The sequence below is a fragment of the Panthera leo genome, chromosome C1 (genome assembly GCF_018350215.1).
Source record: "Panthera leo isolate Ple1 chromosome C1, P.leo_Ple1_pat1.1, whole genome shotgun sequence".
NCBI classification, from domain to species: Eukaryota; Metazoa; Chordata; class Mammalia; order Carnivora; family Felidae; genus Panthera; species Panthera leo.
This window is the reverse complement of record NC_056686.1, coordinates 101,094,128-101,120,851: the sequence shown is the minus strand read 5'-3', so window position 1 is coordinate 101,120,851 and position 26,724 is coordinate 101,094,128. Positions and strand designations below refer to the sequence as shown.

At 37.2% G+C, this 26,724-nt stretch overlaps 1 long non-coding RNA gene across 1 annotated transcript in view; it reads right to left on the bottom strand.

Annotated features, from left to right (window-relative positions):
* The window catches only part of LOC122227762, an 82,611-nt gene that overhangs the window by 33,161 nt on the left and 22,726 nt on the right, over positions 1 to 26,724 (bottom strand). The window contains exon 2 of the long non-coding RNA XR_006206215.1: positions 22,402 to 22,460. This is a non-coding gene — a long non-coding RNA (uncharacterized LOC122227762). The remainder of the gene's footprint in view (positions 1 to 22,401; positions 22,461 to 26,724) is intronic.

Genomic DNA, 26,724 nt, shown 5'->3' with positions numbered 1-26,724 from the left:
AAGAAATGCAAATTCAAAGGGTTCATTAATATATGAACATATGTTCTGTTTCAGTGGTAGGAACATCTCCCCTATCGGATGGTAACACAAGGATGTGTATTGCAGCTGTCTTTGTGATAGAGAGAAAAGGACAAACAGAGCAAATGCTTATCAACCTGAGAGTGGCTGAGTACACTGTAATACATCCAGAATATAAATATTACAAGGAAATTAAGAAGAATGAGTTAGAGTTTCTAGTTTAGCTGAGGGATTTCTAAATGTACAGAGAAAATAGAGATGCACGTATGGTCTCTTCTTTTTGTAAACAATGCGCCTCCCCAAATCTTCTGTGCATAAGTGTGTACATTTATATATAAATTGTACAAGCACAAAAGGGTAAAAAACATTGATTACTTGAAGAGATGGGGATGTGGAGGGGGGTGGAAAGAAGCAAGGCACATGCATACACACAGTTTGTAAGGAAAAAAAGTGCTCATAATTTAAAAAATCTCACTTATGTAAAATTTTATTTATATATCCAGAGGTGGCATTAAAAATATTTAACAACCGGTATGGCACAGGTACAGACCAATCAGAACAGATGCTGGCTGGTACATTGTACGGGTGTGTGCTCACTGAATATTGGCCCTGTTATTTCTCTACATACTCGTGCCTTTATTTCTGTGGGGTAGATTCCTAGGAGTTGGATTGCTAGGTCAAAGGGTATGTGTATTTCTAATTTTAAAAGAAATTGCCAGATTGCTGTCCAAAAAGACTGTAGCAATTCACATTTCTTCTAGCGATATGTAAGAGTGCTTTTTCCCCACATCCCAACAGCAGTGGAGAACATATCAATCACTGAGCAGGGAAATATTCTAAGATAGGCAAGTATTCTGTCTCTCAGCTGGAAGCCTCAGCTGTTGAAAAGAGTGAAAGGAGCTTGTGGTTTTAAAGAAGGTCTCTGACATGCTAATCTTAAACTCTGAATACTATGTGCTCAAGGTAGAATGTCTACCAGCTGCTCCTGCCTTCCCCCATGTTAATCCCCACCAACTCCAATTTAGGCTTGTCCCTTCTTCCTAACCTGAGGTGATAATTTTATTGCAGCGGATGTTCCTATCTTTGAGATATGTGGTACCATTTAAAGCTTTTATCACTAAACCCACAGGATTTGGTTCCCTCAGCAAATGGACACCATAATAACTAACTACTATTTTTAATAAACCAAAGTACAAATCAGAAAACTCAAATGACAAGGGCATTGGTGTAGGTAATGCAGACTCATAGTGTCTCATAACACTTTGTGGGAAAAAGATAATTGAATATGGGATATAGAAATTATTCTTTGGTTAGAGTTTTTTTATCCCATGAGGTGGGCAGAATGCTTAAAGGTAGAGAGAAACAGGAAGGAGGTAATTATGGCTAAATTCTCAGCATGGTTGATGGGATGAATAATGATATTATTTATAAAGAACAAAGGTGAAGAAGTGCGTTAAAAAAGAAAGGAAAATTAAATTCAGTTTTGAACACTGAATTTCATTTACTAACAACATTTGAGAGCCCTCTATATTCTGGGTGCTGAGGATCCAGAGATAAATGACACAGCCTAAGCCCTTAAGACACTCTAAGTCTATCTAGATCTATAAATGGACAATTAAAGTCTGTGGTATATGTTTTAGTTAAAATAATATTCCAAGATAATATAGAAGAAAAAAAAAAGAAACCTAGTTCTAACTAAGGGGTCCTGGGAGTCTTGCTGGTAATGGTGATGCCTGAGTTTACACTGGGAATAGTGTGAGTCCAGTGAAACGTAAGGGAAGGGCATTCCAGATGGAAGGAAAACATTTACCAAGGCACAAAGGGAGGGTGAATGGAACAGGTGTAGGAAAATACAAGTGGTTAGGTATAGCCAGAATGTGAGTGAACATAGGGCAATGGCAAGAAACATGTTGAGGAGTAGGATCATGAGGTGAGGATCAGCCTTCTAATCCATGCTGAAGAACTGGGTTTTACCCTGTAGTTGGGCAATGAATCATTGATAAAGGAGGTGAATGATAACCAAATTTGTATTCAAAATTGATCACGGACCTCTGTAGAGAAGGTGGATTTGAGGAGAGATGCTGGGACTGGAGACAGAAGACACTATCAGGAGGGGCTGCAAGCATCTTAGCAAGGCCCTAAGGCCACAGGGACACAGGTTGATGCTCTCCTTTGTACCAGATGTCTGTATGACATTTCTGGTTGTCCCAGACTGCCCACCTTCAATTCTGCCTGTCTCTTCTCATTTCCCATTCATCTTTCTGTCTAGCAAAGCCTATCTTTGTCAGCTATTGGAGTAAGCAATCAATTTGATACTGACTGACGAATAAGTCATAGGCTTATTTTAGGAGAACCACCTTTAATTCTATATTGGTAGCATTGCAAGTAAGGTTACTTAGTTAAAAGCTGTTAAAAGCTTAGTTAAAAGTTAATTTTTGGCTATGTGACAATCATTTATATTTCACAGCTGGCCACCTGCTCTGCCTGCTTATAAAACCAGCCTTGTGTAGCATACAGCATGGTCAGAGGTCAACAAGAGAGATTTTTTCGCCTCCACCTTTGACAGTGTCTCTGTATCAGTTTCTTTAGTTACAGAAACCAAAAGCAACTCTGGCTAACTTGAGCAAAGGTTAAGATGTTGGGGATGAAGCAGGGTGAATTTCTTGGAAAGATACGTGAGATTTCACAGAAGCAAAGGAAAAAGTGAGCAACCGGGTTGGGGTAGTCAAGTGGCTCCAGGAATACTTGAGTCAGGAAGTCAGGAACTGGTAAGTGTCCCTCTGGGACACTGCCTTAGAGGGGACTTGACTCCAATTTAGATTCCATAAAGAAAGCTCTTGATTGGCTTAGTTTGCTTAATGTACTTATCCCTTGGTGAGGGCAGGGTGAAGGTGAGGGATGCCATGGTTCATTCCCAGGGAAAGTGGAGGCTATCACCAGAAGAACAGGAAAAGGATGCTGGGCAGGCAAATACAACAGATATCCACTATAGTATTGCCTTGCTAACTTATCAACTAGGTGGACTAGGAGATTCTAAACTTTCTTCTTCCTCTAAACTTTGGGCTTTATGAGTCAAATATGGCTAGGTGTCCTCGTATGCCTTTATAAGTTTATAGATACATCTTATCAATTCTTTCCTTAGTCAGTGAGACAGTTTCAGTTTTAGATGCTTGGCTGAATAGGGTCTGAATAGAACTACCAGTGTTTGCATGCTTGATATTTCCAACTGGCTTATAGCAATGGAAAGGCTAGTGTTTAAAAAATAAAGCTATGAAAGAAATTTTCTTAAAGGTTATAGAAAGATACAAGTTTCATAGCTTCCCTGTAGCAGAAGGCTATTCCAGGAAATTAGCTTTGTTTAAAATATGTGGAATCTTTAGTTCTAGGGATTTCTACTTGCCTTTCCATTTCAAGACCAAGAATGTACACTTTTAAGATTATTAAAAATAGTTTTTCCATCTCTGACCAGAGAAAATGTTGACCAAAAAGTCAATTACAGCAGAAGCTGCTTAATTAGTCCATGTGTTAGTGGTGTGGCAACTGCCATAAAGACATTTCCAGAGACCCTCTAAGTGTTCTTCATGGGCTCCAGGCAGCCTGGGTCTCTGGCTTGCAAGGCCCTGGCGGCAGCCTTCACTTGCCGTTTTACAGTAATAACAGATGGTTGGCACAAATTGATGTTTGCCACCATAAGTTTGTTTCTACTCGAGACCATAAGATACTTTTTGGCTGTGTTCTGGCTTCATCGTGGAACTTTTTCTCCTTCATTAAAGATGGGCAAAATCCTAGCGATTTGAGTTCTGGCTTTGATTTGGGAAGTACATTTCGAGGAAGAATGGACTGTGTGCCTTTGATTTCTAACCTTCTTTTTACTTGTGTGTGACTCAAACTGAAATTATAGCCTTCTATTATTTTCCCCTTGAATGGTTTTTGACCTGCTTCTAACAAATAGGGAAAATAAACTAACCAGCATGAGAAAACCAGTGTCAACATTAGAAAAACATGTGTAAGAGCAAATGGAAAACCAACATCCACGACTCATTAAAATTAATGGCAGGGCGTGGCACGCAGCTGCCCACTGATGAGAAGAAAGCTATACTCTGAATTGGTGGGGAATTAACTATTGTAAAAGGAGAAGCAGAGTAATAGTGATTTGACCTGGTAACATCAGTGGGGGGATGGCAGGGAAAGAAACAAGTATTTAAGCATTTGCCTCAGAGTCAGTGGTTTTTTCTTGATACATAGATATTTTTCACCATGGAAATACTCATTCAGGGATGATTGCAGTGGTTATGACAATAGATGCCAGTAAAATAGGAAAACTAGAGTGTTCTAAGGAAAAGAAGATTTAGATTTGAGACATCTTGAAGTGCTCTAAGAGGATCTCATTGTAGACACTTGGACAGGAAATAAGAATTTTATTCATTTATGAATACCGGACACACTTAAATGATTTAAGTCAAAGGTGAAAAAAAAGTGAAACAAGGAAAGGTGAAAGAAAGCTGCTTATCAGACACACCATATGTCACTTCTGCTCATATTCATTGGCCAAACAAGTCATGTGGGCAAACAGGGAAATATGTTCTTCCTACCAGGAGGGCTTGGTGAGCACCTGCGGCACATATTTTAAACAAATATTCAACTGACCATATTACTAACACAATTTTGTTTAGTTATTATAGATTTTCAGTTTATGTCTTTATTTTTAATTTTTTTACAGTTTTATTGAGATACAACTGAAACACAACATTGTGTAAATTTAAGGTGTACAATGTGATGATTTCATAATATGTATATATTGTGAAATGTTTATTACAATAAAATTAGTTAACACATCCTTTCCCTCAAACAATGACTATTTTGTTGTTATGGTGGGAAAATTAAAGCTCTATTCTCATAGCAACTTTTGAGTATACAATCCAATATTATTAACTATCGTTCTCATGCTATACCATAGGTCTCCAAAACTTATTCATTCTATAACTAAAAGTTTTTACTCTTTGACAAATATTTCCCTAATTCTTCTACTCCTTAGCCCCTGGCAACCACCATTCTACCTTGTTTCTATGAGTTCACTGAACTCCATATATAAGTGAGATTATGCAGTATTTGTCTTTCTGACTTATTCCAATTAAATAAATGAAAGTCCATCCACATTGTCTCATGGCAGGATTTCCTACTTTTTAATGGCTGAGTAATATTTCACTCTGTGTATGTATGTTTGTGCATGCTTCTTTATTCATTCATCCATTGATGGATACTTAGGTCTTGGCTATTGCACATAATGCTTCTATGAACATGATAGTGTAGATATCTCTCTCAGATCTTACTTTCATTTCCTTTGGATATAGTTAAAAGTGTGATTACTGGAATATATGGTAGTTCTCTTTCTAATTTTTGGAGGAAACTCCATACTGTTTTTCAATTTTCATTCTCAACAACAGTGTACTGGAGTTTTTTCTCTATATCCTTACCAGCATTTATTATCTCTTGTCTATTTGATAAAAGGTATCCTAGCAGGTGTGAGGTGATATCTCATCATAGTTTTGATCTGCCTTAGCTCGATGATTAGTAACGTTGAATGCCTTTTCATGTACTCGTTGGCCATTTGTATGTCTTCTTTGAAGAACTATCCATTCAATTTCTCTTCCCTTTTTTTTTTAATTTAAAAAAATGTTTATTTATTTTTGAGGAAGAGAGGGTGCGAGCAGGAGAGGGGCAGGGCGAGCTGGAGAGGGGCAGAGAGATGGAGACAGAATCTGAAGCAGGCTCCAGGCTCTGAGCTGTCAGCACAGAGCCCAACACCAGGCTCCAACTCCCAAACAGTGTGATCATGACCCGAGGCTAAGTCAGATGCTTAAGTGACTGAGCCACCCAGGCACTCCCTCTTCCCAGTTTCTAATCTGATTATTTTTTTGCTATTGACTTGTAGTAGTTCCTTATACATTTTGAATGCTAACCTCTTATCAGATACGTGGTTTGAAACTATTTTCTCCCATTCTATAGGTTGCTATTCATTTTGTCAATTGTTTCTTTTGCTATACAGAATTTTTTAAATTTGAGGTAGTCTTACTTGTTGAGTTTTGCTGTTGTTGCTTGTGCTTTTTGGTGTCACATCCAAAACAAACGAACAAACTATCGGCAAGAGCAATGTCAAGAAGTTTTCCCTAATGTTTTATTAGAGAAGTTTTACATGTTTCTTAATCTATTTTAATTTTTTGTGACTGATGTAACATAGAGGTCCAATTTCATTCTTTTGCATATGAATATCTAGTTTTTACAATACCATTTATTGAAGAGACAGTCCTTTCCCCATTGAGTATTCGTGGCTTCCTTGTTAAATATTAGTTGACCATATATGTGTGGCTTTATTCCTGGGCTCTCCATTTTGTTCCATTGGTCTGTGTGTCTGTTTTTGTGTCAGTACCAACCACACTGTTTGGTTACTATAACTTTAAACATACTTTGAAATCAGAAAATGTAATGCCTCAAGCTTTGTTCTCCTTTCTCAAGATTGCTTTGGTTATTTGGGGGTCTTTTGTCGTTCCTTACAAATTTTAGGATTGTTTTTGCTATTTTTGCCATTGGAATTTTGATAGGAATTGCACTGAATCTATACATGGCTTTGAGTAATATGGACATTTTAACAATATTAACTTCTTATCCATGAACACAGGATATTTTTCCATTTATTTGTGTCTTCTTCAATTTCCTTCATCAATGTCATATAGTTTCCAGAGGGTAAAGGGTTTATACTTTCTTGGTCAAATTTCTTCCTAAATATTTTATTATTTTTGATGTTATTACAAATTGGATTGTTTTCTTTCTTACTTGACACATCCCCAAAGGCAAGGGAATTAAAAGCAAAAATGAACTACTGGGACCTTATGAAGATAAAAAGCTTCTGCACAGCAAAGGAAACAACCAACAAAACTAAAAGGCAACCAATGGAATGGGAAAAGATATTTGCAAATGACATATCAGACAAAGAGCTTGTATCCAAAATCTATAAAGAGCTCACCAAACTCCACACTCAAAAAACAAATAACCCAGTGAAGAAATGGGCAGAAAACATGAATAGACACTTCTCTAAAGAAGACATCCGGATGGCCAACAGGCACCTGAAAAGATGCTCAATGTCACTCCTCATCAGGGAAATACAAATCAAAACCACACTCAGATATCACCTCATGCCAGTCAGTGTGGCCAAAATGAACAAATCAGGAGACTATAGATGCTGGAGAGGATGTGGAGAAACGGGAACCCTCTTGCACTGTTGGTGGGAATGCAAATTGGTGCAGCCACTCTGGAAAACAGTGTGGAGGTTCCTCAAAAAATTAAAAATAGACCTGCCCTATGACCCAGAAATAGCACTGCTAGGAATTTACCCAAGGGATACAGGAGTACTGATGCATAGGGGCACTTGTACCCCAATGTTTATAGCAGCACTCTCAACAATAGCCAAATTATGGAAAGAGCCTAAATGTCCCTCAACTGATGAATGGATACAGAAATTGTGGTTTATATACACAATGGAGTACTACGTGGCATTGAGAAAGAATTAAATATGGCCCTTTGTAGCAACAGGGATGGAACTGGAGAGTGTTATGCTACGTGAAATAAGCCATACAGAGAAAGACAGATACCATATGTTTTCACTCTTATGTGGATCCTGAGAAACTTAACAGAAACCCATGGGGGAGGGGAAGAAAAAAAAAAAAAAGGAGGTTAGAGTGGGAGAGAGCCAAAGCATAAGAGACTCTTAAAAACTGAGAACAAACTCAGAATTGATGGGGGGTGGGTGATGGGTATTGAGGAGGGCACCTTTTGGGATGAGCACTGGGTGTTGTATGGAAACCAATTTGACAATAAATTTCATATATTGAAAAAAAAGCAAAGTAAAAAAAATAAAAAAATAAAATAAAATAAATTGCATTGTTTTCTTAATATCTTTTTCAAATACTTCATTGTTAGTGTATTAAAAATGCAATTGATTTTTCTAAGTTGATTTTGTAGCCTAAATTTTTACAGAATTTTATCATTAGTTCTTACAGGTTTTTGTTTGTTTGTCTGTTTGTTTGTTTTTGATGGAGTCCTCAGGATTTTATATATACAAGATCATGTCGTGAACAAACAGAGCCAATTTTACTTCTTCCTTTCTGACTTGAATGTCTTTATTTTTTTATTTTTCTTTCCTAACTGCTCTTGGTAGGCCTTACAGTACTATGTTGAACAGGAATGATGAGAATAAGCACCCTTGTCTTGTTCCTGATCTAAAAGGGAAAGCTTTCAAACTTTCATCATTGAGTATGATGCTAGCTGTGGGCCTGTCATATATGGCCTTTATTATGTTGAGTTACGTTCCATCCATACCCAATTTGTTGAGAGTTTTTATCACGGAAGTTTTTGAATTTTGTCAAATGACTTTACTACATCTATTAAGAATACCATGTCATATTTTTCTTCCATTCTGTTAATGTACTGTATCACATTTATTGATTTGCACATACTGAATCATTCTTGAATCCCAAGGATAAAGCCCACTTGATCACAGTCTATGGTCCTTTTAATGTTCTGTTGAATTCAGTTTGTTATTATTTTGTTGAGAATTTTTGCATCTATTTTTGACAGAGATACTGTCCTGCAGTTTTCTTTTCTGGTAGAATCCTTATCTGGTTTTGGTATCTGGGTAATTCTGGGTTGTAAAGTAAGGTGCAGAGTCTTCCCTCCTTTTCAATTTTTGGGAAGAATTTGAAAAGAATTGGCATTGACTTTTTTTTTTTTTTTTTTTTTTTTTTTTCAGTGTTTTGTAGAATTCACCTGTGAAGCCATCTGGTGCTGGGCCTTTCTTTTTTGGGGGATTTTTGATTACTGTTTTGATCTCTAACTCATTATTGGTCTGTTCAGAATTTCTTTTTCTTTGTGATTCAGCCTAGGTAAGTTATATGTTTCTAGGAATTTCTCTTCCCATGTCAAAGTGTTGATCTTCGTTGGGGGACAAATGAAGTCTCCTACTTTACATCTTGGTTATGTCTAGCAAATTTGTCACTTCAAGTTTTCAAATTTATTAAAATAAAGATTTTCACACTATTCTCTTATTTTATCTTAAATTTTGACTGTATATCTACCATGTTCCCCCTACTATTTTATTTGTGTCTTCTGTTTTTCCTATGATTAATTTTTCCAGGATTTTACCTACTGGCTTTTCAAACTAAAGGGTTTTGTGGTTCCCCCACCCCCCGCCCACCTTAATACTTCTGATTTCTATTGTACACATTAAGTTGCCCTTTTCTTTATTGTTTTAGCTTAGTCTACTTAGACTTTTTCTAATTCCTTAAGTCAATATGTAACTATTCAATTTTCACTTTCCCCTATGTAAGCATTTAGCATTATATTTCCCTTATTTGCTGCCTCTCACAAATTTCTGGATGTAATAGTTTTACTATTACTCAGTTCTAAATCTTTTATAATTTTCATTTGACTTCTTTTATCTTTGGGTGTGAAAACATGTTTTTAAAATTTCTGAACAGATTATCACTTTTGTTGTTTTCTAACTTGATTTAACTTCTAACTTAAATTTATTTCATTTGATTATTATATTATTACACTTAATTTTAATATGTGTGTACTCTTGCTTTACGGTCTGATACAAGGTCAATTTTGGTAAGGAGAGTGGACATTCTATAATTGCTAAATTTGGTATTTTAAATCCATCTTTATTCAACATTGTTAATTGTGTTCTTTACATATTCTATACTTTTAATTATTTTTTGTCTGTAAATCTATCATTTCCAATAGAAATATATTCAAATCCCACTCACTGTGAATCTGGACTTGTGGTTTTCTCTTCACAATTTTCATTTTTAAGGGTGCCTGGGTGGCTCAGTTGGTTAAGTGTCCAACTCTTGATTTCAGCTTAGGTCATGATCTCCTGGTCGTGAGATCAAGCCTCGCACGGGGCTTTGAACTTTGGATTCTCTTTCTCTCCCTCTCTCTCTCCGCTCCTTCCTCTCTCTCTCCCTCTCAAAATAAATAAATAAACAATAAAACAAATAATTGTTACTTAAAAAAACGTACTTTGCATCTGTGCTATAACTTGCATATAAACTTAGGATTGTTGTAGTTCCTTTGCAAACTGTACTTTTTGTCATTAGGTAGTGACTCTCTTTCCTCTGATAATGTTCTTTGACTTAAAATAAATTTTGTCTAATATTAATATAGCTTCTCCAGTGTTATTTTACTTAACACTCTGTGGGACGTATTTTTCATCATTTACAATTTTTTGTGTGTTATGAAATGTTTTACGGCTTTTTTTGGAGCTGGATTTTGTTTTCGTATTCAAGCTGAAGATTTCTAATTTCAGTTTAATTGATTTAGTCCACTTACATTTCTTGTAACTGTTGACACATTTGATTTTTTTCAACTAGTTAACTTTGTATTATTTTATTTGTTTGTTTATTGGAGGTAGAGTAAATTAGAATCCAAATCTGTGTGATGGTAAATTGATGATTATGAGAAATCACCTGGGCTAAAATATACTGTCTTACTTTTCATCTTCTTTGTCAATATGCAGATTTTCCTTCCAACCTATCCTTTTTTATCTATCTATTTATTTATTTATTTATTATTTAAATTTACATCCAAATTAGCATACAGTGCAACAATGATTTCAGGAGTAGATTCCTTAATGCCCCTTACCCATTTAGCCCATCCCCCTCCCCCACAACCCCTCCAGTAACCCTCTGTTTGTTCTCCATATTTAAGAGTCTCTCATGTTTTGACCCCTTTGCCTGTTTTTATATTATTTTTGCTTCCCTTCTGTTTTGTGTCTTAAAGTCCTCATATGAGTGAAGTCATATGATATTTGTCTTTCTCTGACTAATTTCGCTTAGCATAATGCCCTCTAGTTCCATCCACATAGTTGCAAATGGCAAGATTTCATTCTTTTTGCCGAGTAATACTCCATTGTATGTATGTATGTATATATATATATATATATATATATATATATATATATATATATATGCATATATATCACATCTTCTTTATCCATTCATCCATTGATAGACGTTAGGCTCTTTCCATACTTTGGCTATTGTCAATAGTGCTGCTATAACCGCTATCAGGTGCATCTGCCCCTTCGAAACCGCATACCTGTATCCCTTGGATAAATACCTAGTAGTGCAACTGCTGGGTCGTAGGGTAGTTCTATTTTCAATTTTTTGAGGAACCTCCATACTGTTTTCCAGAGTGGCTGCACCAGTTTGCATTCCCACCAGCAGTGCAAAAGAGATCCTCTTTCTCTGCATCCTCACCAACATCTGTTGTTGCCTGAGTTGTTAATGTTAGCCATTCTGACAGGTGTGAGGTGATATCTCATTGTGGTTTTGATTTGTATTTCCCTGATGATGAGTGATGTGGAGCATTTTTTCATGTGTTGGTTGGCCAGCTGGATGTCTTCTCTGGAGAAGTGTCTATTCATGTCTTTGGAGAGGTGTCTATTCATGTCATTTCTTCACTGGATTATTTGTTTTTTGTGTGTTGAGTTTGATAAGTTCTTTATAGATTTTGGATACTAACCCTTTATCTGATATGTCATTTGCAAATATCTTCTCCCATTCTGTCGGTTGCCAAGCCCCACCCAACTGGACCAACCTATCCTTTCGTTAAGCATCTGCCTTTTAAGGAATATAAGCATTATGTATGTTATTTAGTTCTTGTTTTCTCATTTTGGCCCAATGTCTTCTTTGCTGTCCCTGTTTGGCTGCTAAAATCCAAATCCCTATGTGTTTGGCAAATGCTTCCAAGGTCATAAAGGTCTATTCTAATTTTCAGCTTTCTCTTTGTTTTTTGGTCCCTGGACATTTTCTTATTTAAAGTTCAGCTATAAACTTAAAATGACCTGTGACAGATTTTACTCACCACTTTTCCGGGTATTTTGAGGTAAAAAGTGTTTTTTTTAGGATACCTTATCTGCTCATACATTGCTGGAAATGGAATTGCTACCAGTTTTTGTTTTTGTTTTTGTTTTTTTTAATTGGAAGGGTATCAGTGCTTCTCATCTTTATGCTACCTTTTCCCTGGCTACCTCTTCCCTGTAAGAGTTTACATCCTTTAAACTCTTCTACTCTAGCCACAGCTGCAGGATCTTTGAGAAAACAGATTTGGTGCATCCTGCCAATCTTTCCTATGCATTTAACCAAACAAGAGTTTGTATATGTACTTGTTCAATTATGAAAAGATCTTTACATATTCCTAATGTGGGTAGGAATTTACATTTTAGCACCACCACTTAAGCTGTGATACAAATTTTATTTTTCCCAATGAGTAATGTTGGAATGTTACCAAAGTCTGAACTGCAAAATTTTAAAAACAAAGATATTTTTATAAACTAAGTCATGTATGCTTTTCTTTTTCAGTTTGCCAAAGCTTAAATTTGATTAGAAATCTGGAGGATCTGTGGTTCCTGTTGCATTCAAGCTGCAAATTTGATGACTGGTAACAACTAGTCTAGTTTGTATGCGTAGTGGGATAAGTTATTTTTGTTGCAATTTGCAAATTTAGCAATGATTTCTCAAGGCTCAACTTTACATGAGACTTGAAGATGCAATCTGAATGACATGAACACCAAGTACCGCATATTGACGAGGAAGTCTAGAATCAAATGAACGTGCTAACTTGATCGGTAAGTGGCTAAATGTAGACTGAAGATCTACAACTACAAAATTGTCTAGCTTCCTTTGTGACCTTACAATATCAAGTTTGACCTTTAACAGTTACATCACAGTATAAGCTTTATAAACAACCAAGTATTAGCAGGTACAGCAACATTTAGAAGACCAAACACAGATTTTGACCACTGAATAGTAACAATAACTATGATTTTAGTTATCAATTATTGAGTGGATGCTTTGTGCCAATAACTCAGCATATGGTATTGCTTATCCTTTCTGTAACTCTGCAGATAAGGAAAGAGGCTTAGGAAAGGTTAGTAATATGCATCCTTTCCTGCAGAACTTCTTTTGCTAAAATTAAATGGCCAAATTTTGGGGAGATAAAAGCATATGACAGAGTCTAATCAGGATATTGTTAATGTACTTTCTAACTCTACAGAGTTGAATGGATAACTATAAACTTTGAAAGAAGCTGATTGGCTAAGGGATGATGAAATAACTTTGGAAGTTTATATAACTACATAGCTGTTACCATACACAGTGTTACCATGGCCACAGTTAGACGTTCACTCAAGTTCATCTACTATTTCCCTCTAAAACTCATAATATGATTGGAATCTCACTATGTGCCAAACTAGTACTAAAAAATTAGAATTTAAAAATTTTATGACTGCTGCATAACATAGTGTTAGGATTATCTTAGTAGATTAAAATATGCATAAGTACATTTCTTCCTTAGTCAGTGTTTGTTTAGATACGTATTTACAACAAGCTCCACAGATGATTTTTATGCAGGTGGTCAGATGGCTGACACAGGTCATCTAGCATATATTACTTCATGGTTTTAGACAAGATCTCTTTATTGTAAACATTAGGTGTAGAAAGAAAATAAAATTTCACTTGGCTCTAATATGAAGTGACATTTCCTTGTCTAATCTGAAGAAGCCAAGCCTATGAAAACTGATATTAATTTCTAATCAATTAATGGTCCTGATTTCCCCTGCCATTTTCAAAAATACAATACAGAAACTTATAAGCAAGTTCAGGTTCTATTTAAGGTTTAAGAAAAATATTATATATGTTTTGTCAGTTATATAAGGTGTGATCACAATATAATGAGAAAGATTCCATATTGAAAAAAAAGAAAATAAAATAATTTTCTTTATAGTTGTATCCCACACATATGACACATATCTTTTTATTCATGTCTTTTAGAAGTTATTTTGTGAAAGGTGACCTCAATGGCTGCCCTGAGAAGAGGGACCAAGGGATTCCCAGGTGGTCGATGTTAAAGATTACTTCATTTCTAGGATATTCACAGAAAGACAGGGCCAATTCAGTGCCAATATTTCATATTGTTGCATATCTCTGTTGGCTGTGCTTTGCTTGAAGACGGTCATATTAAGTACTGATACACTGACAGATCCTTTGAATACATATTTCATTCTTGCCACATGAGGCGCTTTCATTCTTTCAATATCATGCAAGCCTGATGGCATCACTGCTAAGTGGTACTGTTGCTTTCCATTCAAGTCTGAATTAGGAAACTGTTCTGTCATAACAGCGATGCTCTTAGCATTGACACATTGTATTCCTTGGCACAACTGGCCATTTGATGAACACTTTTTCTGTAATTAATGCCTAAAATACCACAGGTGAAAACCTGTCTCCTTTATCATGGTAATCCTTGAGTGGACCATTCTTTGCTTTTTGAGCAAAAATGTATCTGCACTACTGAAGGTGAGAATTGCAAATACCATGTTAGCAGTGGGAATCATTACACACAGGTTCCATCTTGTACATATATATCTATTGGGCACTGTTCTGAAATTTCTGTATAAAATTCCTCTAGATTACATTCATTTTTCTTCTTTCTACAAATGTATTCAGCAGGGAGAGAACTGCACCCCTTACAGTAAAGTCCCAAAGTACAATTTATTTTTATTTTATTTATTTATTTTTAAATGTTTATTTATTTTTGAGAGGGAGAGAGACAGAGCATGAGCAGGGGAGGGGCAGAGAGAGAGGGAGACACGGAATCTGAAGCAGGCTCTAGGCTCCGAGCTGTCAGCACAGAGCCCGACCTGGGACTCGAACTCACGAACTGCGAGATCATGACCTGAGCTAAAGTCGGATGCTTAACCGAATGAGCCACCCAGGTGCCCAGGACAATTTACATCATGCTTTCTTTTAAAATCTAACTGACAGTATGCGTTCTCTTCATTTTTCTTTTGCTGAGCCATCCCTTCCCTTTTTTTCCCACCAATTTGTTATCACCTGGCTCTTGTATAGCACTAACCATGGACATGTCATTGAAACATTCCAAACCACTGGATACCCAATCAAAATCATCATCAGAACAATCAGACGAGTCTGATCTACCTTTAATACACTTCTGTAGACGACATGTATGGTATCGCTTATTATGCATCATACCAATGAAATGACCTATTTCATGAGCAATCAAAACAGCCTCTATGACCATGTTCAGTACCCACCGAGAAGTTGCAGTTGTTAAAAAAGATTTCACCCTCAGAGTCCATATTGGCTAATGCCAAAGAATGCTCATAAACGTGATATGCAAAAAAATGTGCCAGGTCATAACGAGGCTTAGGAAACTAGTGTTTTATTTGCCGGTCTTGGAATGCTATGAAAATTAATTCTTTTGTGTCCACATTTATTGGATTTGATTCTGTCTGTATTTCCACAGCAGCCAACAGGGTTAACAGCTTTGAGAGGCTCATGTAATATATCCAAAAAGTTAGTAATAATCAATGTTTCTCTCACACTCAGATGTACTGTATTTGAGAGGCTCATGTAATATATCCAAAAAGTTAGTAATAATCAATGTTTCTCTCACACTCAGATGTACTGTATTTGTACTTTACTGTATTTGTACTTTACTGTCTATTCCTACCCCCAGTCCTAAATACTTTTTATAATATGTGTCTTCTTAAAATTAGGAGTTGTGTCCTTAATTTCTTCACAGAACTTTCAAGTCTGGCCGTCTATATCCTTATCAGTTAAACCACTAGCATCATTATAAGTTGGGCCCCTTCTTAGGTCAAAGGCAGAATGGTAGGGATCTTAGAATCTGCCCCTGAGAACCTCGAAGTTTGAGGATCCCTTCAAGATACAATTACTTGCCAGGAGCAAGTTGCTGACTTTTGAGGCTATCCTTGTCTGGTTCAAGGAAGGTGCTCCATGGTGGGTGAGGTGGAGGTAAGCAGCTGGGGAGAGGTAGCCATGCAGGGTCTGCCCCAAAATAGGGGTGGTAGTCAGAGGGGCATTCCTCTGGGCAGAGCCTGGGAGGTGCTTCAGCAGAAGAGTTGGGAAGGTGCCAGATTTCAGTTGCCACTGACTCTCTATAGTTACAGCTGAGGAGAAAGGCCAGAGCCTGTCTCTCATGGTGCTCTCGTTCTGCAGGAGGAGGGAGAGATGAACTAAAGTTACCCTTTTTATTACAGCCAAGAAGAATCATGAGGTGCTGGAAGCATTCATGTGGAGGGTATTTAACACAGTAAGGAAAGGGCTGGATGGTAATTAGGGAGGCAGTCCTGAGGAGATAATGCTGGAGCTGAGCTCTAAGAATAGAGAGCTCCAGGGGCTAAAACGGAAGATCTCCAGCAAGGGCCTGAAGCCTAAAGGAAGAGGGCACATTAGAGACACTGAAATCGGCTAGAGAGCAGAAAACACCTTCATGCTAATCAGTAAGGAGTTGGTCTACTTGATACACACACATAATTGTTTTATCATTTTCAGAAGATTGGAATAGCTCCTTTGCTGTCTTTATTCTTGTTACTTCCATTTTTTAAAATCATAATTGAAAATATTTCTTAGCTTCTTTGGATCACATACGATTGGAACCTAAAGAGTCACTTCGATTTGGGTATAAAATGTGAGTCTAAAACAATGTGTTTATGAACCCAGACAAAATATGAGGGAAAAACTTCTTATTCAGGATTCAGAACTGTCAAGCTCCTGATCATCATTTATGTGGATACAATTGGGTTTCCGTAGATGCAGTCTTTTAAAAACAATTATTCCCATATTAGAGAGAACTTTCGGAAATAAATTTTGTGTGTATTTCTTAATGTAACCAATGTTACAAGTCGAGCTAATTGAAAGGAATGGCAACATAAATTATGGGAAGGCAAAGGGCCTTCTTTCTGAATGTGCACATAGGAGATGCCACCTTCCTTTCTACTACTTTCCTCACTAACTTATCAGAATTAAAGTCCTATACGTGCTGGCTATTTGTAGCCTCATAATAACCCTCCAAAGGAAACTCAGCTGGTGTCAGGTAATCATTTGTCATTCGAATCTAATATTTTCTCTCCATCTTGCCAAATCATTTTGATGTGTCCTACTTGGTGAAAGGGGAATTGCAAATACCTTTGCCATCCATCACTGCTGCAAATCACTGAAGCGGAATCCCTCTGCTTGTGTTTATCTAGCAACCAAAGTTGTGTTGCTAGTATGAAGGTGGCCCTACATGAACCCATCAATCATCGGGCAGCACCTTACAGCCTCACCATTAGGACTGAGATCCAGTAAACATCTTAAACTCTCCCCTGGTTCTGTGATAGTTCATGTAAAGAAAAACAGAGAAGACACCCTCCCCCGGCCCATAACTCTATGTAAACCAGACCCATCCCCTACTCTGCTCACCTAGCAAGGGCAATAGGTGTAAAAATATTTTGAAAAATTTTTAAAAATATGCTATCTTCTTTACCAGTATTATTTCAGGATCATCTATAAAATAACAAATATCAGGTATCCTCTAGATAAATTGCACTATGTAAATTGTTATCCTGATCTAGGATTAAATAATTGTAATTTTAATCTATATCCTATTTCTTCTTGTATGACAGAACTTGTGCCTATCATTTAACTACATTACATGCCTGCTCCAAATGACATTTAAGTCATGTTACCATCTTCCTTAAAACCATTCAGGGGTTCTCATAACTTACAGGATGCAGGGTAAAGTCTGAATTTATTAGCATGGCATCAAGGCTCTTTATCTTACTTCTTTATGAGTATTGCCTCTACGTTCTTTTCAGGACACTCCTCTCTACATGTTGCCTTTTCCACCCTTGGAAGCCTTCACACTTAACCTATTTATCACCTGTTTGTGGTGGTATACACCAAATATTTGTCATCTGTCACGAACTGCCTCGCATTTTGGTGTTTTTAAGAAATGTGTGCATGACATGCTTGTGGAGAAGCACCAAGCATGCCAGCGATTTTTGGCATTCTTCACAGTACCTCGCATACTCTAGGTGTGTGTTAAGTAACTAGTGACAACAAGGGTCCGCAGTGTGGTCAGTCATTTTGTATACACTATAGGAATGCTGAATAGTAGCAGGTCAACATCAGCTGACATTTCTTTTCCTTCTTTCCCTATTGTTTGAGTGTTACACATCAGTTATATTAGTATGCACCTAGTTATTTGGAAAACAATGCTTTTCCCTTCAAGTATTAATAGAATATTAATGCGTACATTTAAAATAACAAATGTCTTTAGTGTGGTACACATCTTGGTGACATTGGTCACTAGATGGCACACCACAAGCTCTTGTTGGGCAGTTCCACAAACTAACCTATTATTTGAAAGAGGATTGCAAAGATTCAGAGCAAACTGGATTGGGAAAAATTATATTAGAAGTGATATTCAGTAAGTTTGTTTCAAAGTAAAAATTAGATTTAGAATGCATAAACTTATACGACACATGGAAGCTATAAGGAATCATTCCTTTAATAGATAATTATTATTATTTTTTTTTAAAAGAAACTAGGTACTAGACACTGAGTCAGGCCCTGAGGGAGACAGCATGATGATAAAACCTGGGCCTGGTTGGGGTTTAGCAGAGGAGCTAAGAGCATGAGCCTTCACTCTACCTTCCAAATGGTACTTAAAGAATAAACCTAGCAAACCAATAGGAGATTGTCTAACTCCCATGGAAGAAAGTAGAAGACTGGATGAACAAAAAGTTCAAGCGACCTGCAGTGTATTTAAATGTCAGTGAAAAGAGTTTTCTAAACTCATGTGCCCAGAGTCAGCATGCAATTTCACTGAAGATTTATGCTGATTTTAGACTGCAAGTACACAGGACTCCATAGTTCTCTGGGCAGAACTGAAATCACACATGCCTGGTGTAATCTGTACACAAGATGTAAACAACTCACAGAACAGTAAATCCGAAGTCACATGTCCATATGCACGTGTTGATATTTGCTGTGGCTTATGAGGTACGGTGTGACTTGGACATCTGTCCAGAAGGAAACATGTCACTCCTCTACTCAATGCTACATTCGTGGAGGCAAATGATCCCTATGTCTTCCATCACACGGTGACCTCACCCCAGCGCCACTCTGCACCCAGCCCTCTGTTCGTGTACAAATGCCAGGTTTTCATGTCTCTCAGGGCCCCAGTCTCCTTCCATGAATGATTCTTGATGTTCCCTTGTGGTTCTTAGGTTAAAATGCCCACTGCCCATTGCTTTTATCTTCAAAAGCTACTTACTCCTAATTTACTACCCATCTCATTCTGTTTTCCCTCTTTGCCACCTCCCCAGAGTATCTGATTTCCGGTTATCCCTAATAGTATGGTAATTGCTATAACCCATTCTTAAAGAAATTCAACAAGTTGTTAAATTTTTCCATCATAGAAATGTGGAAATTTTTATAGAAATGTGGAAATTCAAGCAGAAAAAAATTTTAATGGTCATTCTTTCATCCCATATTAGTATATTCCCTGCCAGTCGTTTTTATAAACACATTTTTTCAATCATGATACATCTTTACATGTTTTTGTTATATTTAACACAAAATATATATTTTTGGCACTTTTATGAACTCCTGATCAAAGCATGCCTACATTGTGCAGTTGATGAATGCTATGTTACAGAAATATAGCTCTGCGTTCAAGACACTGTTTTGTCTTCCTGACACACAGTAAGATTATATTTACAGCTTCCGTTTACAGCTGAGTGTGGCCTATGTGACTGAGTCAGAGCTGACGAGAAGCAGGCAAAATGATGCAAGCCTCTGCTAGCATTCATTCATGACAGAGAGGGTCTGGAGTTCTGAGTCACTGCTTAGAGAAAAGCTGACACGGGGAGCCTCTAAACCACACTGGACTGTGCCATTTGTTGTATTAAGCCATTGAAATGTGAAAGTTATCTATTAATATGGCATAACTTGGCCTATCCTTACACATATGACTATTTGGGGTAATTGTTTTAATTTTTTTTTTTTTTTTTGCTACTATAAATCACAATATGATGATTATCTTTTGCGTTGGATTTTTTCTCTTCTATTTCTGAGTATTCCCTTTAGATAGATTTCTAGAGGTAAAATTTTTGACATAGGATATAAACTTTAACACTTATTTGTAGCCTATTTATATCATACTTGTCTCACATATTTCCATATTATATTTATGTAATAACTATGACCGGGTCTCTTACTCCTAGGAGATTGCAAGTTCCTCAAAGGCAGAGTCACTCTTTTCATCAACTTTTGTAATGTCTAGTCCCTAGCACAGGTCTTTCACATAGTAGCATGAGGGAAGCACCTGCAATACATGAAGGAGTGGATATGGATTGTTACATGATAGCTGTGCTGTAGTCATTCTTACCATCTGGGCATTGGTAAGGGAGAAATTCTATCTCTAGAAGCTTACTACAGCACTTTTTTTTTCTCTTCCAAAAGCAGCTTAAGGCTAATGCTTTGACTAGTAGACATTCAGGGCTTGGGTGAAAGCATATTGGAAATTACAAATGAGACAGTTCATTCTTCCCACTGTTACCATTGCTCTGACTTGAGCTTTGGCTGTATCGTTTTTTATGTTCAGTAAAGCTAAAGACTGTATCTATATGATGTAATATTAAAAGGAATGTGTTTTAGATTATTTGAGTACTTAGATTATTCAAATAATTGGGTGGATTATATGGTCAATCAAGATCAACTGTTTAATATTTGTTCATGATATCCTAAAAAGAAGAGTCTTACCAATGGCTATATTAATGAGTGGTCAAATTTCATTTGAATGAAAGAGTGATCCATTGTATAGCCAGGGAGGGGGACAAAAACATAAGAGACTCTTAAATATGGAGAACAAACAGTGGGTTGCTGGAGGGGTTGTGGGAGGGGGGATGGGTTAAATGGCGAAGGGGCATTAAGGAATTTACTCCTGAAATCATTGTTGCGCTATATGCTAACTTACTTGGATGTAAATTAAAAAAATAAACTAAAAGAATTAAAAAAAAATAATAAAGAGGTCTTTAAAGCTAAAAAAATAAACAAATAAAGTATATGCTACTGCACAGATCTAAACATACCAGAGGTCAATTCATACTTCTTATGTTCCTTAGGCATATAGTAATATATGTGGCAAACATTAGCCAGTCATATTTTTTTTAAGTTTATTTACATATTTTGAGAGAGAGAAAGCATGCATGCATGTGAGCAAGGGAGGGGCAGAGATAGAGGGAGAAAGAGAGAATCCCAAGCAGGCTCTGCAATGTCAGTGTGGAGCCAGACATGGGGCTTGAACTCAGGCACCATTAGATCCTGACCTGAGCTGAAATCAAGAGCTGGAGGATTAACCGACTGAGCCGCCCAAGGCTCTTACATCAATCCCATTTTTATGTACCCATATAGAGATTAACCTTGTTCATGAGGAGAGACACATCTTCTACACAGATGGAAGGGAAGGAAGAAGGGAGAGGAATAGACAAAGATACATTTCTAAGTGTCTTTGTGAGGGGCAGGAGGCAGAGTGCCAACCTGGTGTCTTCTATGCTTTCTGTGTGGCAGGAGACAAGATCATTGCTGAAAGTTAGAGAAGCAGTAGCCATCCCACTTGCTGTCCTGTGAGCCTCTCCCTGCCCCCCACCTTTGGGACTCCCTCTTTTTGCTCTTGTACCTTCCATGCCTCTATCCCTACCAGTTTCTTCTGTTTAGCCTGTAAAGAAGCTCAAGACTCTTTTGCTCCTCCAAAAGTTCCCTTGATTCTCATCCTCTCATTTCTTCTTTCTCAAAACCCTCTCCTTCATGGCTTCTGGAACACCGTATTTGCTTGGTTTACCTTATCCTATTTGACTTTTCTTTTTGAATTTTTCTCAGATGTCATTCCTCAGATTCTACCCTCTCCTCCTCATTCACTGTTAGAGTTGGCATCTTTGCATGCAGGTCTCTCAATTTTAGCTACTGTCCTAAATAAGCTTTGGGTGGAATACTATGGATTGAGGAGAATTAAAATTCTCTCCTCCTTTCAGAAATCTTATCTCAGAAGCTCCCTCCATCCTTCCTCTGCACGCATTACACTCAACCCTACAAATTAACGTGGTAGATTTGTATCCCACAAAAAAATGTATGCCATTCAAAACAAATCTTATTACATTGCATAATATACCAAAGTACAACTAAGACCAGACAGATGAAAATATTTATCACATTATTTTTTACTGCACTTGGCACATGGGATTGGGGAAGTTCACACTCAGGAGGAAGCCATAAAAACAAGTACCAGGTCATCAGCTCCAACTTTTGTAAGGAAACTGTTTTCCCCTGGGACATACGATACAGGCTTAAGACAGTGTGAAACCTGAAAAAAATTTTAAAGTAAGGAGAGACAGTTCTCATCATAATATGAAATGCAGTGGAATCTACCAGACTTGACTTTATGAAGTTTACTCACAGGACAGATCAAGTTGCCTTGTCTTGGATGAGTGAAGTCACTTCAAATTGGTCAGAATCCTGGGATAAAAAATAAAAAGGAATGTGAAGATTCTTCAAAGGCATGTCTGAGAAAATACTGAGAACCTACCAGAGTTTTAAATTTAGAGCATAGAAGGTGTTGAAGTCTTGGACAATGTTTACTTGACAATGTTTGAGCTGTGAAAGTCATGATTAATTTCCTGACCTCACACAGTGCTGATGACGTCATCCTCCTGTTTTCATTTTCACTCTTCAGTGATGATAATATAATAGGACTTTAATCACTTTGGCTTAAAAAAATAACTCTTCTTTAATTCTTCTAATTGCCATGATTACTCAAAAGCTCTGTAGAAAACCTATTATTAAAATATCTTATAGACGAAAAACCTTGGTATAGAGTCATAGGGACTCTATTGATATTACGAAAGCTATGTGAGTCAATGCATTAATATTTGAGTTTTCTAAAGAAACCAGGAAGAAAATTGTGGTGTTGATAGGTAAAATTAAACTTAATAATTTCTCTTTAGATTATTTGTATTAAGAGACCACCACAGTGGGATTCCTTTAAGTGAAACACATGAAATATTCAAATAGAAATAGTGAACAAGCCAAGAGGTTCTTAACCACAAGTATGCTATAGAGTCCTCAGAGGAGTAGGTTTCCCTGTGTTGGTACCATCTCTGGACATTCTAATTTAACAGACCTGGAAGTCTATGTTTAAAAAAAAAGTTCCATAGGAGATTCTGATGGGCACCCCTTCTTGGGAACTACTGGGCTTTGTTGTGTATTTCCTGCACACTGGGCCAGCACTGAAGATTAGCGAGTGACAACACTGTGAGAAGAAGCAGCACAACTTTCAGGTCAGAACACAGAACACTGGCCAGTTTTCACTGTGGAATGTAAAGGTATATGCAAAATACTGTGAACATGACAGCAGTAAATGAATAAATTAGTCTACTGCATTGGTTCCTAAACCTTTTCGTTCCACAATGTGTCTTTTTCTGACTTGATTATATCCCAATTTGGTGCAAAAAAAGCCCAACACTTACTGACAGACAAACTGGGCCTGTACCACCTGGCTATTAATGAGGCACATCACTGCATCTGTTATTTAGGATTCATAATTGTGAGCAAATAAATGCATTCCGGCTGATTTAAGTAGAAAAGCAATTTATTGAAAACCTATTAGAATCCCCGGAAAGCTAGAGAATAAGACTGGGCAATTAAGCAGGAAATGAGGGAGGCCAGGCAGTCAAAGCCATGTTCAAGAACTGCTTATGGGGTCTCCTTTATCCTTCTTCTCTGTGGCACCAGCACCCAGATCCAGAGTCTGGGGTGGAGACATCTGGTCACTAAATACAGGTCAAGTGCTTACATCCATGCCAAATCAGAGGCTGGGAAATCAAGTATTTGGCTTTTCAGCCTCTATAAGTAGGAGGTAGTTCTGACTGCCCCCAAAACTTCTATGGTATAAACTTCCTCAAACAGAAAGGAAGTTCACATACAGGGTAGAAAGAAGTGTACTATCTTATTGTTTGAGGAATATGGTTAGTAAGATTTTTGTGGTTGATTTGTAAGTTGATATGGTAAGTGTTTCTGAAATATCAGGGCGTTTTCTACTCTAATAAGTATGGTAAGATAATTTAATGTTCAAAACTTAGCTCTACAGTTCACACACATGTGATATTGAGCAATTTATGACCTCATCTGACGTTAACTTTCTTCATTGGCAAATGGTGATTTCAATAACTCATACCTCTCAGGGTTGTAGCTCAAATAAATTGGTACACACCAAGCAATTTGTATACTGAAAACACGAAATAATCATTAAGTATTGTTACTATTCTTTTGGTACTATGCTCATTATTTTTAGCTTTACACTCTGTAGCTATTGATAAGAAGGTATAGGGGACTGTCCTGGAAATCAACTTCTTTTGAGAATTACTATAATTGAAAGATACCAATATTTGAATCCTGACTAAGTAAGGGTTAGTGCTGTGGTGGTATTTTATTATTTAATCTGTGGAATTACTGATTGTGGAAATTCAAAATTTCTGGTGGTAAGGCACTTAAGTTGCAATTCATTCTTTCCCTTCATAAATACTTAAGGCATACTTACCATGTGTCAGGTAATAGGAAGGAATACATGATGACTTATGCAAGGTCCCTGCCTTTAAGGGATTCCCAGTCAAGTGGGAGAATAGAGAATTCTAACAGAGAATTCAAATAGAGAATTACAACATTGATGCCATTTCACTAGAAATGTATAATTCCAAAAGGTGTCTAATTAGTATACTAAATTCACTCTAGTGATCTAGATTAAAACATAAGATTTTAAACACAAATGTATTTCACATGTAAATTGGCATGGATCATGATGCTGAAGTTCTTTTGTTTGATAAATCAGATTAGTATTAATTTTGACCTTTTTTAAAATCTATTTTTTATTTTTTTATGTTTATTTATTTTTGAGAGAGAGACAGAGCATGAGTGGGGAGGGGCAGAGAGAGGGAGACACAGAATCTGAAACAGGCTCCAGGCTCTGAGCTGTCAGCACAGAACCCGACGTGGGGCTTGAACTCACAGACCACGAGACAAAGTTGGACACTTAACTGACTGAATCACTCAGGCACCCCTGACCTTTAATTTGTAATCGCAGTATTATTTGCACTGATAGTTATTCAGCTTTGTAACATGAAACCAGTATGCTTTGTAACGTCAGTTAATTTAATGTGACCCTTAAATTCAGTCACATTAGACTGTTATTTTTATTTATTTATTTATTTATTTATTTATTTATTTATTTATTTATTTTTAATATATGAAATTTACTGTCAAATTGGTTTCCATACAACACCCAGTGCTCATCCCAAAAGGTGCCCTCCTCAATACCCATCACCCACCCTGCCCTCCCTCCCACCCCCCATCAACCCTCAGTTTGTTCTCAGTTTTTAACATAGACTGTTATTTTCTAAACACATTATACTCGGTGACTTTGTCTATGCCTTTGCTTACTCTGGAATTCTCTTCTCTGGAATTCTCTTCTCTGTCCGTCAAACTCTTGCTTATTCTCCAAGAGCCAGATCAAATACCACTCCTTTGTTTAGTTTTTTCCAGTCCTTGAAGCCAAAATTTAGAGCTTTCCCTCTTTGAATTCCCAAGAAGTTTGTTTACCCATTTACTATGGTGTTCATTTTATTGTGCCTTATAGTTATTGATTTATAATCTAACTTATTAGTCAATCCTCATGCCTTCTTGAAGGCAGGGACCATATCATTTTTGTCTCAGTATCCCCTCAAGTATAGTATTTTGTTTGCATTTAACAGAGGAAAGGATTCCAAGTCTAACGGGGCTTGTTGAGTTAGAAAAACAGATGGAATTAAAAACAACCAAGGCAGGGCCATATTATACTCCCTGAGCAAAGGGGGTAGGAATGTGTGGTAGGGGAGGGCACAGGATGAGGCAAAATACTCTTGTGACACACATGCCCGGGAGTCACCACTGGGAACACAGGTTCTGTGAAGATGCTGCTGTTGTGACAGTCCTTTGGGCAACAGGGAATGACTAAATATTTAGGCTCGCTAGATTGAGAAGTGGGGGTGGGAGGCACTGGTACATTTCCTGCCTCAGTTAGGAATTGAACTGATGGGAAAGCTAGAGTTTCATTTAAGTTATTGATGGGGTGAATCAATGGGTCCTGCTAGTGGCAACCAGTATGTGGGATTTTAAGCAGGGTGGGTGGTATTTACTGCAGTGCTTTAAGCAAAGTGATTTGGGGCAATGCGGAACAGTGAAAGCTTAGATGTAGGCTATTGGAATAGTCTCAGAACGAGTAATAAAGTCCTAGATTAAAAAGAAGGCAGTGGAAATGGAAGGAAAGGACTGCAGTTTGAGACAAAGTATTATGTTTACTATCCTGAAGCCAGTTTTTTTTTCTTAAAAAAAAAAAATCTTGAAAAAGGGTTGTTGGGGTGCCTGGGTGGCTCAGTTAGTTGAGTGTCTGACTTCAGCTCAGGTCACTATCATGCAGTTAGTGAATTTGAGCCCTGTGTTGGGCTCTGTGCTGACAGCTTGGGGCCTGGAGCCTGCTTCGGATTCTGTGTCTCCCTCTCTCTCTCTGCCCCTCCCCCGCTCACACTGGGTCTCTCTTTCTCTCTCAAAAATAAACATGAAAAAAAAATAAACATTAAATTAAAAAAAAAAAGAAAGAAAGAAAAGGGGTTGTTAAATACCAACCAAACTGTTATTTAAGTAATCATTCAAGAAAGTATTTTATAGGTGGCACATGTAAAAAAAATTTACG